This window comes from Lupinus angustifolius, chromosome LG14 (assembly GCF_001865875.1).
Source record: "Lupinus angustifolius cultivar Tanjil chromosome LG14, LupAngTanjil_v1.0, whole genome shotgun sequence".
NCBI classification, from domain to species: domain Eukaryota; kingdom Viridiplantae; phylum Streptophyta; class Magnoliopsida; order Fabales; family Fabaceae; genus Lupinus; species Lupinus angustifolius.
In genome coordinates, this window is record NC_032022.1 from 2,827,173 (window position 1) to 2,839,387 (window position 12,215).

Consider the following 12,215-nt stretch of genomic DNA (forward strand, 5'->3'; position numbering starts at 1 on the left):
CAAAAGCTTCTATGAACCGAGCTTTCAAACTAAGAAATAAGAAGAGAGAATTGTGTTTTTTCTTAAGGGAAGAAGTCCTCTTTTAATGAAGGAAATGTCTTCCTATTTATAGAGTTTTCCCTGCCACCGTTGAGCTGCTTCTTTGCACCGCTCAACAGCTGACCAAAACCTTCAGCATGGGTTTGGTCACTTGGTCAAGTAGCTTGGTCACCTCCTTAAGCTTGACTTACCAAGGCTAGTTGTGAGCTTTGGGAACAGCTATGGTGAGCTACTCCTGAAAAGCCTATGATGGGCTACTTGAAGTGAGGTCATGCATGACTTCATGGTTTCTTTATGGCTAAGTTAATTCTGGGTGCACACCGCTGAGCACACATGTGGCACCGCTAAGCTGTCTGCTTGAGCAACTTTGATCGTGCTGACTGAGACGTGGCTTGGTGCTTGCTGACCTGGTCAGGTGTCCGGTTCACCACTGAGCACACATGTGGCACTGCTGAGCTTCCTGCTTGAGCAACTTGGGCGTGTGTCAGGCTTGTGTCTAACCGTGCCAAGCTTGTGTTCTGACCGTGTTAGGCTTTGTCTGGTGCTAGGCTGAGCGGTCAAACAGGTCCGCTACCAAAGGGGGGGAGAAGAAGATGGAGATATGAAATGATAATGGTGGAAGAAGTAATTCACATGTGAAAAGGGATTCAATCCCCTTTATTGTGAGATATAATTTCTTCATAGAGTAAAAAACAAATGGGTCCATTAATCATTAGAATTAAAATGTACAATGTACAAAATGGAAGATACAATGTTGAAAGGTACATATGATTAACATAAACATGTTTGAGAGAGAAAATTTTGGTTGAGAGATTGACACATGTCACGAGGGACTTGAGAGATAGACACGTGTCATGAATGACATTTTTTTTGTTATATAGGTAATAGATAGATTATATATGCATGTTATATGTATGTATGCTGTGTTATGTGATATGCCCATTATATGAATTTAATTCCACCACACGGTTATTAGTTTTAATTCATCACACAATGGTGACTTCAATGTTATTGAAACTCCTCATGAAAATGTTTTGGATAGTAGTTACATTATTATCATATAATTAGAATAGTGCATCTAATTCTAATGTGTATGAGCGTTATATATATACATGTTATATGAATGTGTTAGCAATATCTGACATTTGTTTTATGTTATAACTTCATATGTATTAATAAATGATGATTAATTAGTATAGTAATATATAAATTAGATTTATAAATGAGAGTTACAAAATTATTTTATTGTTTATAACTTTATTTTGAATACAATACATTTCTAAGAGTGTGTTAATTATTTAATTTCAAGAGACGATGTGACTACAAATGACTTGTAATTAAGAGGATTAACATGATATGTGATTACCAATCAATCAAGAATTAATTTTATCACTAATTGTCTAGACTACCTAAGGAGTATAGAGATTAATTTAATTATACTTATAGAAATGACCTAACAAACAAGAAGCTATTTGTTAATTTTGAATAAAATTGTATGTGATACATTTGCCTTAGAATGTGCATTAGAAATGACTTGACAAACAAGTGTTTTGTTCATATTTTTAATGACATTTATTTTATATTTCCACCGGAAGAAATATTTATTTCTTTAATTGCTATTGTAGTAAGTGAGAGTGTTTTATTTGTGATATATCTCTTTGTATGAATATGTTCTCACATATTTGTTTAACTGAGTAGATATATATCGACATGTCTTTTTTATCATTATGATCGATACTCCTTGATGAAAAGTTGGTTGGTGACAACTTTCGTGATTGGTACCGAATAATGAGAATCGTTCTCATGCACGAGAAACTTATCGATACAATCAATAAGCTTATTGTGCCTGAACCAATCAATAATGATGATGTTGAGGCAGTTAGTGCTTCTAAGAAATACTTAGAGGACTTCATGAGTACGAAATGCCTCATCTTAGCATCAATGAGTTATGAACTCCAGAGGCAGCATGAGGACATGGACCCAATTGACATCATTACACATCTTAAGAATATGTATGGTGCACAGAGTAGAACAACTAGATATTAGTTGTCTAAAGCTCTATTTAGGTCCATGTTAAATATGAATGCTCAGGTGAGACTCAATGTTCTGAAGATGATTAGTCTTATGGAACAACTTGAGAAGTTGGGTTGCAAACTTGGGAAAATGTTATTGTTGAAAACGCATATTTCCATAACAGGAAATCCCCTCTCAACAAAAAAATTTGTCACTTTGTTGAAAGAGTAATTCGAGTTGTTGCAAGATTATTTACTTAATTTTGAATGACGAGTGATGAACAACTTATTTAATTAGTGATTTTATTTATTTACTCTCTTATCAGGTTCCTTTAACCAAACCATAAAGGTCGGTCTCATTTTATTAAGTTAACCATACCATTTCTTATGAAAGGTTAGTATCAAATAATAATAAAATGAATAAACAAATAAAATTAGCAGTTAACCACACAACTTCTTCCGAAGGGTTGATATAAAGAATAAAGTAATAAATACATGTTAGTTGTGGAAAGTAAATGACAGAAAGTAAATGTTAGATGCAGAAAGTAAATGCTAGCGGTTAGATTTATTTTTCATCACTCTTTTATGGTTAAGTAACAATCCATTGACTGAATTGCACTTTTAGCATATTATGCATATGTAGAAAGTTACAAACCATGAATTGGTTTGAACTTATGTTTTTAGGAATATTTAATCAACAAATAAAATTTATAAGTCTACACTTTACTATGTTACACTTACATCTCTTTTCAAGATTCAATTATAGTATAGTATAGGGTTATGTCGAATCAAAGGTAATTGCATTAATAGTAGACAATCATTAAGGCATATTATACCAAAAATAATGATTAACAATTTTTGATGGTTTTAGTGTTATGTTGCATAAAAGTTAATAAGGAAACATAAACTAATATTCACAAATTATTGAGGAGAAAATTGGTTTGAAATATGAAGTTATTTCTAGACTCAATTGATTTTTTGAAAATCATTAACAAGTTATGTGTTATACTTTCGGTTAATTCCACACATCATTTCTAAATCTCCCATCTATTGTCCTAGTATGATAAGATGATTTTCAAACCTTTTGTAATACACTAAATAATAATTAAGTGTCACTTGTCGGAGTAGGTTGTCACACTCTATTTTTAGGCTCCGTTAACATTATTTAGTCTTGAAAATAAGTTGCTTCAAATAGATGCTTGATATGACAAGTGAACTAAGGTGTAGGTTATACTTTTAAGTTCATTTGTCATCACTTTAAGAAGAAGCATTTTTGGATATTTAAATCAAGTTTTAGGTGATCAAGCTAAAACCGCATTATGAATTTCTTAAAGAATCAAAACTTAACCAAAAGTAATAACTTGAATGTATTAAAATCAAAAGATGATACAAATGAAGAAAAGAAATAACATTACACCATAATCCAAATCAATGTGCAGGAGCATTAGCCATTTATCCAAGGATGAGATGCTTTTTGGAACCTAATGAGATTACAAAATTAATTTTTGCATCATATTTGCCAACTCCTTTCTCATCATGAATTCTAAGAGAAAATTACAAAAATTATCTAAGAACTAGCTTGGAACTGTGGCCCCAAAGTACATGAATTCTAGAGACAAGTGTTTTTGAGGGAAGAAGTGAAGAATGGATGTCCTTTTGAATGTTGGAAGAGGGCCTCTATTTATAGGCAACTAGGTAACTGACTGGCCCTTTTTTTGTCCACGTTGGGCGCACCAAACCCTTCAACATGGGTTTGGTGCTTGGACAAACAGCTTAGTCAGCTGCTTGGTTTTGACTCACCAAAGTTAGTTGTGAGCTACTTGACCTAGCTATTGTCGGCTATTCTGGAAAGTGCTTAGGGGCCTTGTTAAGTGAGGTCATACATGATGTAATTGTTTCTTGGTGGCTAAGTCAAGTTGACCACTTGCTGGGTCCAGCCTAACTGGCTGCTTAATTGGCACCGCTGAGCTACCTGCTTGAGCAACTTGTCCTGCTCTGGCCAGGTGTGTGGTTCCAAGCAGGGCGGTTCAGGTGCACGCCGAACTGCCTGCTTCTTGTGTCTGACCGAGCCAAGTTCGTGTCAGGCCAGCTGCGCGATCCTGTTTGTCCACACTAGGCTACTTAGTGAGCAACTTCATGTTTTTGGTCCATGCTTATGGCCAAGCACTTAGCTTGCCATGTGTGCATCAAAAGTGGCTTATGTGGACACCTCTTTGCTTGACTATTTTTCTGATTTTTTTTTCTCTTTGATTTTTCCTAGAAACCTTCGTACAAAGTTTTGGAAAAGAGGTGGACAAAATATAAAATTAAATTATGACAATTTATCTAAAAAGTGTTGAATTAAGTTGTGTTTGCATGAATTACATAGGATAAGTGCCATGAAAAAGTGTATGAAAAATAAGTAGTTTTTGCACTTATCAACTCCCCCAAACTTAAGACTTTGTTTGTCTTCAAAGAAATGGTAAAGCACATCCGAATTGTTTTTGGCTAATTTTTAAGATTTAACTGACATGATTTCAAATTTTGCATAAGCATGCTCAAAATTTCCAATGATATATTTTCAAGGTTTGTGAATTTCACACATAATGCTTTAAACATCAATTTCATGCTTATGTTCATCAAAAAATGTGTAACAAAACCAAAGCAAATAATCTTCAATCAAAAGTGTTTGTTGTGCACACAAGTTCAAAAATAGAACTTTTCAAGGGATGTAAGTGTTTCACTCAATTTTCAACCATTTGCATGTAGTAATTTGAACTTGGTATTTGTCTTACCTATTCTCTTAAAATTGCATTTTCAATCAAGGATTACTAAGGACTTGTTTTCGGTTGTAATGAGGCTAGGCTTGAAGAAAATCATGGTTTTTCTTGGATAAGCAAATTTATTTTAAGAGAGCAAAAAATTTTAAATTTTTTCTATGAAACACTTTTACTCCTCTTTTCTCATAATTTATTTTTCCAACCTCTTAGTTTTTGAACCTTGGCTCTTTTTTTGGCTTTTTTCAATCTCATTTTGTTTTTGCAAAGAGATTAAAATTTTTTCAATTTTCCTTTTCAAGATCAATTTTACTGAAACTTTTACACCCAATGGCTAGATTAGAATTTATATGCGTTTCACTATCATCTTCTGCACATCATAACATAATGCTTTGTAAAATTGATGTAAAAATTGCATTTTAGAAAGGATTAATCAATGAATAAGCATGTGTCTCACAACCTCCTGGTGTTGAAGATGATTCTCATCCTGATCATCACACAACTAACACATTAGAATTCAATTTTTCATTTTTCAACATTGATTGGGTTAGAGATCAAGCTTATAGAAAATCCTCAGATCGTTGGATTAGAGGTGAAAGTAGTTTTTTTTATATCTAAGAGTGAATCTAGTTGTGTTCTTGTATACAATGTTTATTCTACATAGTGGAAAATCCTTATGTTAGAAATTGGACTTAGCATAGCGCCAATGGTTTTGGGTGAATCATGATAAATTATATGTGTCATTTTGTTTATCTCTTTATTGAGATGACTTTCAATTTGGTGCGGATAATTGAGCTGTAATCAATTATGAAACGATTATCTATTTCGATTTTGGAAAGGTTATAAACCAAATATATCATACTTTCACCCCATAGAGCAACTAGGGGTCAAATTATTTTGGCTTAAGAAGGAAAAACTAAATGTCTTAATGCCTGGAAATATCTGATTTCAAAGAGGGAACTCACTTAGGCATAATGGTGCCACCCTTTCTTAAAAGAAAACAAAATTGTTAGAGAAGAATTGAAAGAGAAGAGATAGAATGAATGCTTCTGGTTTCCTTATTGAAAAATGATCAAGCCTTGACTTACTATATATGGCAAGTTTCATAACTAATTCAACTAACTAGAATTTCCTAAAACAAAAACTTCACAAACTACTTTACCTAACTTTGAATTACACTATTTTAACATCCTCCCTTAATCCAAAGTTAGACAAAACATAGAATGTATCAATGCATCATCAAAAAACAGCTATTACAAAACTATATGTGCTCTAACACTTCAAACTTCTTCTTCACTAAGCTTTCAAGCTTTATCACCAATCCTTCACATTCATCTTGTCTCTCAATACTCTGAATCGTGCCGTCTTGAGTGGCTTAGTTAGTATACCAGCTATCTGCAACTCTGTTACACAATGTTGTAGCTTGATTCTTCCTTTTGCAACTTGATCTCTTAGATAATGGAACTTTGTTTCAATATGTTTGAACCTGCCATGAAACACTGGATTCTTGGCAAGGTTGATGGCAGATTGGTTATCTACCTTTAATTCCACTGCCTCACCATTACTCAAGCTTAGTTCCTTCATCAATGCTTGAGTCCACACACCTTGACAAGCTCCATTGCAGGCTGCTATATACTCTGCTTTGCATGTTGATAGTGCCACTACATCTTGCTTCTTTGATGACCAAGAGATAGGTGCTTTACCTAAGAAGAAGATATAACCCATTGTGCTCCTTCGATCCACTTGATCCCCACACCAATCAGAATCTGTGTAAGCCTCAAGATGCACAACATTCTGCTTTGTCTCAGATTTCTTGTAAGGAAACAAAACACCATGATCAAGAGTTCCCTTCAAGTATCCGAGAATTCTTTTTGCTGCAATTAGATGAGAGTGCCTAGGTGAGCTCATGTGCCTGCTTACCAATCCTACACCAAAGGAAATTTCAAGCCTGATGTGACACAAAAACCTCAAACACCCAACCAATTGCCTGAAAATTGTGCAATCAACCTTTGCTTCTTCATCACAAGCACCAAGCTTCAGATTTGCTTCATCTGGTGTATCTGCAGAGTTACATTCGAGGAGATTGAATCTCTCCAGAACTTCCAATTTGTACTTCTTCTGGTGCATAAAAGTGCCATCATTGTGTTGCACAAACTCGATGCCTAAGAAATATGCTAGTCTGCCAAGATCAGACATTTCAAACTCATTGCTTAGGCTCTTCTTTACTGCTGCAATCTCAGCTTTGTTGCTTCCAGTGATGAGCAAATCATCTACATAAAGACATATGATTATCATATCATTATCATCACATTTCTTTATGTAGACACCATACTCAACAGAACACTTGATGAAGCCAATTTTAGTTAGGAAGGCATCAATCCTTTTGTTCCAAGCTCTAGGTGCTTGTTTCAAACCATATAGAGCTTTCTTGAGCTTGAATACTTTGTTTGAATTTCTGTTTTCTTTGAGTTCAAAACCAGGAGGTTGAGTAATGTAGACTTCCTCTTCTAATGGTCCATTTAGGAAGGCAGACTTGACATCAAGTTGCCATAGATCCCATCCTTTCCAACTTGCCAAGGCTATGACTAGCCTCACAGTTTCTAGTCTTGCCACTGGTGCAAAGACTTCAGAGTAGTCCAACCCTTCCTTCTGCATGAATCCTCTCACAACTAGCCTGGCTTTGTGTCTTGAAATGGATCCATTTGGATTGAGCTTTACCTTATATACCTATCTAACAGAAATATGAGTCTTGTTTTCTGGAAGATCTACCAATTCCCAAGTGTCATTCCTCTCAATTGATGCTAATTCTTCCCTCATGGCCTGCATCCAAGTTTCATCTTCTAATGCTTCTTCAAAACCAATTGGATCTGCATCAGCACTAAGTGAATTATTTCTCCTTAACTATCAAACTCAGAGTCCTGAAAGAGTTCAAAATCATTCAGTCTTGTTGGTCTGGTTCTGCTTCTACTTGGTCTCTGACTTGGTTCTGTTTGAGATTGGCTTGATGAGACTACCTCCTCAATTATTAGTTCCTCTGCACTAGTTAACTCAGGTGTAGCTTGTTCTGATTCCAAATCAACTCTGGTTACTGATTGATCATTGGTAGCTTCTGATTTCCATGCCATATGCTCCTCAAACAACACATCTCTACTGAATTCTACCTTCTTTGTTCTAGGATTATACAGCTTGTATGCACCAGTAGAGTTGTATCCTAGGAAGATCATGGTTTCACTCTTATCATCCAACTTTCTCCTTCTCTGATCTGGTATATGCTTGTGACACAAGCAGCCAAAAAATCTAAGATGCTGAACTGATGGTTTCTGTCCTGACCACACTTCTTCAGGTACTTGTGATCCAAGCTTCTTTGTTGGGCACAAGTTTAGTACATAGGCACCAGTCATAACTGCTTCACCCCAGAAATGATGAGGCAGTTTCTTCTCCTTCAACATACTTCTAACCATGTTGAGAATGGTTATGTTTCTTCTCTCAACTACTCCATTATGCTGTGGTGTATAGGGAGCTGTAACTTCATGTAGAATTCCATGAGTTGAGCAGAAATTCTCCATTTCTTTTGAACAGAACTCACCACCTCCATCTGTTCTAAACACCTTGATATGCTTTCCTAATTGTTTTTCTACCATGACCTTGAAGACTTTAAACACTCCAAAGACTTCTCCCTTAGTTTTGAGCAAGTACACCCACATCTTCCTACTATACTCATCAACAAAGGATACAAAGTATCTATTTCCTCCCATTGATATAGTATCAATTGGACCACAATCTAGATGCACTATAGGTACTTAAAGAAGATCTAGGTTTCTTACTTGACAAGCAATTTTCACAGATTTTTGAAGGCAATTTGATATGAGTTAAACCAGACACCATGCTCTTGGAATTTAGCAGACTCAAATCCTTGAAATTCAAATGACCAAATCTCTGATGCCACAACCAGGAACTATCTCTTTCCACCCCAGTAGCTAAGCAATGTGAGTTTAAGGCATTTACCTTGATTTGAAAGGTCCTATTTCCGGTGAGAGGAACCTTCAAGATCAATTTGTGATAAATGTCATAAACTACAAGATGACCATTGCTCATATGCAAAGTGAATCCTTTCTCCAATAGCTGACTCATGCTAATGAGGTTGCTCTTCAAACCAGGGACATACAGGACCCCAGTAATCACTGCATCTTTTCCATCTTCCTTCTTGACCCTTACATCACCAATTCCTTCTGCTGAGATGTGTCTATCATCAGCAAACCTGACACCACTTTTCTTGCTTTCATCAAGATTGATCAACCAATCCTTGTGACCAGTCATATGGTTAGAGCACCCTGAATCAATGTACCATATTTCAGAGTAGTTGTCACCTTCTTTTGCCAACATCATCAAAGAGATAGGTTCTTCATCTGATTCGTGATTTTCTCTAACCAAATTAGCCTCATTACTTGGTGCCTTACATTCAGAAGAGAAGTGACCAATCTTGTTGCAGTTGAAGCATCTCAAAGACTTCCTATCAACCCTTCTCTTGCCTCCTCTCCAATTCTGTGAACCTCTTCTTATGGATATTTCTGATTGGTCACCCCCTTCTGAGCTCAAGGTTTGTTTTCCTGAGCCAATAGGAGCACCTCTGAATCTTCCTATTCCTCGAGTTCCCCTTTTGTAGAAACCTCCTTTCTTCCATGTTTGTGCTTGAAGCACTTGATCTTGTGCTCTTTCACCAGACCTCTCCATCATTCTCTGCTCATGTGCTTCTAAGGACCCTGCAACTCTTCCACCTTCAAGATTGCTAAGTTCTTTGATTCTTCTATAGCCACAACAATATGATCAAATCTTGGTGCTAGAGTGCGAAAATTTTTCTCCACAATTGTTTGATCTGTGATTGTCTCACCAGAGGCTTTCATTTGATTAGTGATGACAATCACTCTATTGAAGAAATCTACTACCTTCTCATTCACTTCCATTTGCATCAATTCGTATTGGCGCCTTAAGGTTTGCAATCTGACATTCTTCAACTGATCTGCACCTTTGTTGCTGGCTTCAAGGATCTGTCATGCTTCTCTTGCTGTCTTTGCCGAAGCTATCTTCTCAAAATGTACATTGTCAACACATTGATGCAAGAAGAACATAGCCTTGTTGTCCTTTTTCTGATTCTCTCTATGCACTGCCCTCAGAGCATCTGTAGCACCCTCTGCAAGTGCAGGGTACCCTTCTTCAACCACCTCACGCACTTCTTGGTATGCAAAGATTACCTTCATTTGGATGTTCCACTTGTGCCAATTTTTGCCATCGAGGATGGGGAGATTTGCGGGGAAGCTTCCATTAGTTGGTCCCATGATGAAGCTTGCTCTTGATACCAGTTTTGTTAGAGAAGAATTGAAAGAGAAGAGATAGAATGAATGCTTCTGGTTTCCTTATTGAAAAATGATCAAGCCTTGACTTACTATATATGGCAAGTTTCATAACTAATTCAACTAACTAGAATTTCCTAAAACAGAAACTTCACAAACTACTTTATCTAACTTTGAATTACACTATTTTAACAAAAATTAAATACAATGGGAAGAGACTAGGAGCATGTCTTACTATTGTCTAAAAATAATTTGATTTGGGGAAATGGTTGTGGGAACTGGGAAGGATATGACAATCCTAAGAATTGACAATGACATTGTTGAGAATGAGACTTTTAGCCCAAATATACTTTTCATGATAATTGTTTGTCTAAGTATTGTAATGAGTACAAGTACAACTTTGAGGAAAATGCCCTTGATCATAAGTGGAAGATAACGATAGATTATGAGATGGAATTAGCCCTATACATTATGTTGAATCAACAAAGAAAAGAGCCATTGCAATGTTCTTGTGATGATTAGCTTGTAAGGTGAAAGCTTATAAATTTGAATTGTTTTACCACCCCTGCATAGAACATGGATCCTCTGCTGCAAATTTCATGGTCTCCATGTCCCAAGTCAATCAAATCCCACTAAATAAGATAACTTTTTTTAGTTTTATTTTTCTTTTTGAATATGTGTCAACTTTCAATTGGATTGGGACACAATGAGACATAGAAAGTGGGACAGATGATCCCCATTCTCATACATATTCCTTTTGTTATATGGTACACATCTGCTGTCCCACAGTTTGTACCACTACATGTGCCATTGACTTATGATTGGTTAGAAAAAATATATTTAAGTTAAAATTTAATTATTAAATATTTTCTAACCAATCATAAATCCATAACACATGAAGTGACACAAACTGTGGAACATCATATTTTTGTTAGAAGTAAAGGAGCACTAGAGATCAAGACAAACACTCAAAACCGGTCAAATTTTTTCACGTTCCAATAACATGCATGGTAGGAGCTAGGCAACAAAAAAGCGACACCAAGAGGCTAACGAACGAGAGAAATACCCAGAAGGCTAAAAGAAAACTAACCAGGCACGACCATATCCTATCACATTGTCTGGCAGTATATCAACCGACCTTTCTCATTTTAAATAAGTAGTTGCAGACCCTGTGCTAGTATATAAATCACCAACAGTGTCTAAAACAAATATAAAGAAAAGGGTTATCTTATCCACAAGAATTTACTAGATAATAACCATTCAACTAATGATTAACTCTAAGCTATCTTTCAAAAGAGTTTATGATTGATGATACAAAAATAGGCTAACGAGATTGTAATACTTTGATAAAAGATGACACAAATTCACTTAGTTATGATTATTCTACACTAAAAGCTAATGCTTTAGATAAATTAGTATTTTATTCAATAAAGCTCTATACCTATACCTAGTAACGTTATACACAATATGAAGAATTATGACTCCCAATATCATATCTCTATATCATGTAGTTTATGTATGTGATATTGAGTAAAATGTAACTCCTCAATTGTATTACCTGTCAATGTCTTGGTCTATGCTAATAGCTTATTAAAATAATTATATGTCTGACAACTAAATTAACAAGATAAAGATATATGAACCGTTGAACATACCTCTATGTCTAGTAGTCTATGTTAACAAGTTTGAGATTTATAAATTTCTTGAATTAGCTCTAAGTTTCGTAACTAATACAACAACATGTATGAGATGACAATCTTTGAAAGTGCGCATGTCAAGATAGCACTTTGGAAAGCTTTCTCAATGTGTTTAGTTTTGATGAGGACAATTGTGATTATGAGAGCTTGAAGATCATCAACAAATCAACATGCTTAAGTCTCTAGATTGGTATTAGACTTAGACTAGTAATTAGTTTAGGTTGAGTCTAAGGCTTAGGTAAACTCAATACATGTCTCATATGAATAAAACTTTAAATCATTTTAAGTTTTCAGATATGTCATTCATAATATGTTCATGCATCATATAAATACATGTTATCTGTGCATCCTAGGCATAAACTT